At 39.5% G+C, this 6,000-nt stretch overlaps 1 pseudogene; it reads right to left on the bottom strand.

The window, feature by feature from the left end:
* Positions 1 to 4,129: 4,129 nt before the first annotated feature.
* LOC100730484 (T cell receptor alpha variable 14/delta variable 4-like) lies at positions 4,130 to 4,878 on the bottom strand (annotated as a pseudogene).
* Positions 4,879 to 6,000: the final 1,122 nt, after the last annotated feature.

A 6,000-nucleotide genomic window follows, 5' to 3' on the forward strand; every position in this document is an offset into this window, starting at 1 on the left:
AGCACAGTTAGAGACTGAGGACTCTGCTGCACTACAGGGTTGCCACTCACACCTATTCAGAAGGAAACAGGAAATAAAAGATCAATAATCTAGATTCAATACCTTCTAATTTCCAACCTTTCTCTGCCATACAGAAATCCCAGGTGAACCAGAATGCAACCCACTGCACGCTGTCTTCCTTCCTCCCAAGGAATCCCAGTGTAAAACTCTGTCCGCGTCCTGTGAACATCTTCCCTGCCTCTGTGTCAGGGTTGGAAGTCTGCATATAACTTACACCAAATAGAAAACCACAGAACCAGCAAAGAGGTCCTCAGATGCTTCTCCATTCTTATTCTGCAAACATTTGGCCCTGTCAAGAGTGACGTCTATTAAAAACCATCTATTCCTTGTAACATTAAAAAAGGGATCTCAGGGAGGACGCCCAGCCAGTGAGATGTTAGGTCAGCTGCAGATGCATTATTCACTTTTGTGGGCAGGGCCAGGGCATACACTGCCACCCTGGGGCCTGAGCTATAGCTGATCAGAATCTCTAAGTTCTTTTGCTAGGCTTCCTCTTCATTATTTGCAAAGGGATATACAATACAAGCTCCTACATGTCTTGAGAAACACAATAGATTACTAATTCAGTCATATATTTGAAGATCTCAAGTGAATTCCAGCTACATATGATATGAAGGGGGCTTTTAAGTTTTAGCTTTCTCTTCTATAATGGATATAGTTAGTTTGAAACCAGGGTCTTGCTAAGCTCCAGCCTGATCTCAACTTCTGATTCTTGTGCCTCAGCTTCCCAGATGGTGGAGGCCATAGTTGAGCTACCATGTCTTGCTGAATTTTTAAGTGTTTACAACTGACAATTCATGTAAAAGACCTATGACAGGGAACATCAACTAAAATGTTTGTTGTTTTAGGATAGGAGGTTTTCGCAGTTCTGTTCTAACATATCATTGGTTTCTAGGATATGATTCATTCAGAGGTAGACACATAATAAATCCTTCCCGAATGAATGGGAAGTTTTGTTCCCATGGAGATAGTGGTACTTTGTCATCAATTATGAGCTGAACCAGTATTAAAGGCCTGCTATTGCTCAGGCATAAGTATGTGCGGAGGGTAAGCAGGTCCTTGATCATAGAAACAGATTACACTGACAGAAGAAGTGGGATATTTCAGCTCAGATACTGGAAAGTTCTTAAAGTTGAATCTTGTGAAAATTTTCACCTCATTCCTCATATTTTCTCAGTACAATAGAATTCCAACGAAAAGGTAATCATACCTTTCAAATAGGGAGTTGCCGTATATTTATAATTGAATATAAAACAATCAGAAAATGAAAGAATGAACAAAGATATTCCAGTCAAAATCAAAAGAAAGCTTGTTTATTATCCTCATATAAGATAAAATAAGTTTTTTTAAAAAAAAAGAATTAGTGAAGGTAAAGAGGTTGTTTAGTTTTGTGTGTCTCCTTGGCTAAGGAGAAGTGAGGAGTGAGAAACCTGCTCTAACACTTGTGTAGATGTCACTGTGAATGCTTTGGGATGAGAATGAGATGACTAGATAGAGCACAGAGGATGGTGAGAGAGTGAAAATACTCTGTGTGACATTCTACTGGGTCATTAATTTCTATCAAAACATATGTGATATGAAAGTGTAAAAACGACATCTAAGAGCAACAGTGGACTTCAAGTGACCATAACATGTGAGAGCAGGGTCACCATTGCAGCAGGCAGACCACTCCAGCTGAGAATTTGGTTAAAAGTGAAGGCTACAGGATTAGTTTTTTGAGGTTTATATGAAAAATCTCAGTACTCTCCTTTCAAGTTTGCTGCAGCCTGAAACTACTAAAAAAAATTTAGTCTTTAAGACCCTCCTCCAAAATTGCAAAATGTATGCACCTGAATAAATGTTTGAATAAACTAAGAGAAATTTAGTTGATGATAAAGGTAAGAAACCTCAAAATATAAATGAACTAAAACATTTTATCAATTGAGAAAAATAAGTTTTGTTGAATAAAAATAACAAGTTAACATTTCATATATATATATATATATATATATATATGTAAAGTGTAATGCCTACAATCTTGTTTTCAAGCATTTGAAAATGATTTTGTCATTTGTCTTATGTGTTTAATGCATACTGGATATAAGGAAAGTGGAACAGCCTTTTTAATATTTGGATTGGAAAATAAAAGTACAAGAGTTATGAAAAATATATATGAAGAAAAATGATTTACCATAAGAAATAATAAAATGACCATGAAACTGCTTTCTGCAATTCGCACAGAATGAAAGAAGCAGATTAATGGTTGTAAATAAAGCAGGTATAAACATATTGTAGTGAAGGGGTGAATTCAATACATTAAAAAGATTCGGAAGGAGGCCAGGGATTGAACTGAGTGGCACAAGTGCCTGCCTGGCAATCATGAGTTCGATGCCTGGCACCAAAAATAAATAAATAAATAAATAGAAAAAGTTTCAGGTTGTCTCTTCCCGTGGGGGAGATTCTCCCCGAGCACTTCTAAGATCTGCTACTGTTGATCACTTCAGGGATGTGAGAGGTGAGACACCTATAAAACTTCAGTGTGAAAATTGAGCTCTTCCTTTCTAGAGGTGTTCACAAAATGGAAAGAGCTCTTGTACAAAGTTTGTCACATTGTTAACATCTTCAGAAAATAGGTTCAACTATTATTTACTCACAGCAAACAAACCTAAATCAAAGTGATTTAAATATTGTATTAAATATTATAAATTAAATATTATAAATTATAAATAAAGCATGATTATAAATATTATAAATAAGCATGATTTTTCTGAAAAATAGAAAACATAAAAATAGTAATGTCTTCATTATTTACAACAATATTTATAAGATAGTACTTATTCAAACTTCTCACAGATATTTACTGGGGACTTGTGTAACTCCAGTCTCCTAAAACAAATGTAAGATGAATGGCTTAAATGCAGAGAGACAAGTAGTATGTTTGGGGAGGGGGCTTCAAGAAGATCAAAACTCTGGTTAAAAAGGTAGGAACTTCACTAGATAGCTAATGTTTATTTAACTTTCAAAGGAAGAGACACTAAGGCAAATCCAGGCACTGAGCAGGAATTTGGCAAGTTAGTACAGAGAATTCTCCAAGCAGCCGATTTTGCCACTTAAGAGACCTGTTCAGTCTCTAAGGCTGGCAGTTTTATTACTCTGGAAGGGGCAGAGTCAGCAGTCCATGTCCTCAGCTGTGGTGTTATCCTGACTCATAGCACTGTTTTCTAACACAGCCAGAGCTCTCTTCATGGCCAAAAACTTAACTCTTACATAGCCTGGTTTGCAACAGATATTTGCATATACAGAGTTAGACATATCAATGGAAATAATAAAATATTGGGAACACTTTATAATGGAAAGATAGAGTTTAATAAAAATGATGATTATTTTAGGAGAACATATCCTTTATGTGTTATACACACATAAAAAGTTTATATCTCCATGCCTGAGACCAAAACATGCCATTTTCAGAGCCATGACTTATGGGTCATTTTATGGTTGTAGCTGATGAAGAGCAAATCTTTGCTATGGGGACTGAACTCTTCCATGCTAGGACTGTTAAGAAAATGAAGGGGGCTCATAGTTAAAGTTTGTCACATAGCAGTTGCCTTAGGAAACTAAGCAAAGCTTAGTTAAACTAATCTACTAAATTGTGTAATATCAGCATGGCAGCATGGTGAGGTTCCAAGGCCTCCCTCACTTAAAAAAGCTTGTAACAATATTTGTTCAATAAATGTTTACTGTATTAATTGACACAAAACTCCAAAAAATTACTGCTCTGTCAGGCATTTGCTTCTAAAATTCTTCATCCAGCTTTTTTTTCCCAGCTGGATCTCACAGCCAAAGGGCAACTATTTTCTGTGCCCCTTCTTCCTTTCAATTTTTCATCAAAATTCTGTCTCTAACTTCCAGCTACAGCTTCATGGATGTGGATGTCTGTAATTACTGATGCCTGTAGATACGGCCATGAGCCCAGAGAGGGGCGTGCTCAGCGAGACTCTCCCTGTAGCACTACCCTGTGCTGCCTCAGTCCTAGCTACTTCCTGTGGGAGGTGGTGACTTGCTTCCTTCCTCTCTGCAGCAGGTGGCTGCCTCAGGCAGACATGGGGGTTTTTGTACTCCTCCCCCAAACAATCTTTACACTGTGGATCACTCAGTGCACAGAAATACACAGCTGAGTCCTCCAGTTTTGAAGTCGAGATGATAAGGTGGATGGACTTGTGTGCTTTCTGGAAATGCAAGGAATAACGACCTTGTGTTGCATTCTGTGTATCATAAGAGTTCTGGCGAAGGAGTAAGACCATCTCCTGGCTGCTGGGCTGCTTGTACCAAAAGAGACTGTAACTTGTATCACTGTAACTTGTGTCATAGGTGCACTTCAGGATCACAGCCTCCATCTCCTCCACTGATACTGGCAGCTGGGCTTGAGTTACCTTCTGGGCAATACTGAATCCTGAAGGAATAAAAGAATCAGAAAGTTTAGCATGCGCAGAGTGGGACAACCTTCCCTGTGTACACACTGTCATCGCTTTTCCCCAATTCCCTGTAAGACACTTCCTGTGCTCCCATCGTGAAGTCACAGAAGAGGCCCAATCCCACTGCAGCTTCATACCCAGCCATGTGGAGGCCATGAGCAGCTTCAGCACCCCAGAGAGAGACATGCTTGCTTTTACCACCCAGAAGTACAGTTTGTCTTCTTCACATTCAGTGCTCTGAGCTGTGATGTGAGCCTGGTGCGGTGGGGGGATGAGAGAATAGCTGAGCTCTGCTGAGTTGCTCAGAAGCAGGAAACAGAAGTTTCCTAGTGAAAGGCGTGGGCATGAGTCCCGTCACACTGCTCTGTGTTCTGGCTGGCAGTCTCACCTAGCTTGAGCCTCCTTTTAAATCAACCAATTCTGATATGTTAATATTGCCATGGTAGCCATTCAGCCTGAAAATACATAGGAGTCTATTGAAAGGGAAACTCATTAGAATAATGGCTGCCCTTCCTCACTGCATCTGTGCTGGGCCTAGGAGGTCAGCACCTATTTAAAGGCACTGTGTACAGAGGATTAGGAAGGCATTGTGAGTAACCGTGCATCCCCATGAAATGCCGCGTCATTTAGTCTAAAGGAGAAATCACTGGATCAGTGAAAAGCAAAGTTCGCTGAAGCCATCACTGTAGCTCTTTTGATTTAGCTGTTGGTGTGAAAATATCCCTCCCATTTCCAATGTGTGATCGGTTCTCTCTCCTGGGCCAAGCAGCACAGAAAACCTCATCTCTCTTTCATAAAGTCTTAATATCTAAGCTTTTTAATTTTTGACACAGAAGAGCAAAACATAGGGTAATGAATTATTAATTTTAAAATTTTGTGCTTTACATATTTCAATATTTGCAGCATTTTATAATCACAGAAAATAACGGATGTGATTTTCTAAGAAGTGATAAACCCATGTGTGAAAAGGATTATGATACAAATACTAAGTAAGCCTTAAAGGAGAGACATCTGAATAGCAAATGTAAACCCACCTTTAGAGCGATTTCAAGACAGAAATCTTGCCAGCTTCCTTTAAAAGTCAAGTAAGTGCTGCCTCAGGACTGCTGAGCAGAGAGAGGCACCTAGATTTGGGCTCCAGAAGAGGGCATGGAGCTCCTGCTTTGCCCTCCATCTTGCCTCATGCTTCTCCTCATCCAGCTGCTCCTATTCACCGTGTGCACAGATATCACAGCATCATGTTGCACACAGCAGATGTACACAGTGACAAATAAGACAAAAACAATATATGAAGCTGCAGTCAGCTGGCAAAACATGCTAAGCTTTTTAAGTCATCTACGAATTTCCTTATTTTAATGGGTATATATTAGTTTCTAATTCCAAACCAAAATACAGCAAGCGCTATCCTGGAAGGTCTGTGCCCAAGGACAGAGGCGGGTTCAGCTCAAGGGCAAGTGTGTGTGTTTCTAGGAGAGGTCTGGCAGGCAAG

Source organism: Cavia porcellus, unplaced genomic scaffold (genome assembly GCF_034190915.1).
Source record: "Cavia porcellus strain 051 isolate PalLab524CR breed Dunkin Hartley unplaced genomic scaffold, mCavPor4.1 scaffold_26, whole genome shotgun sequence".
In the NCBI taxonomy this organism is placed as follows: Eukaryota; Metazoa; Chordata; class Mammalia; order Rodentia; family Caviidae; genus Cavia; species Cavia porcellus.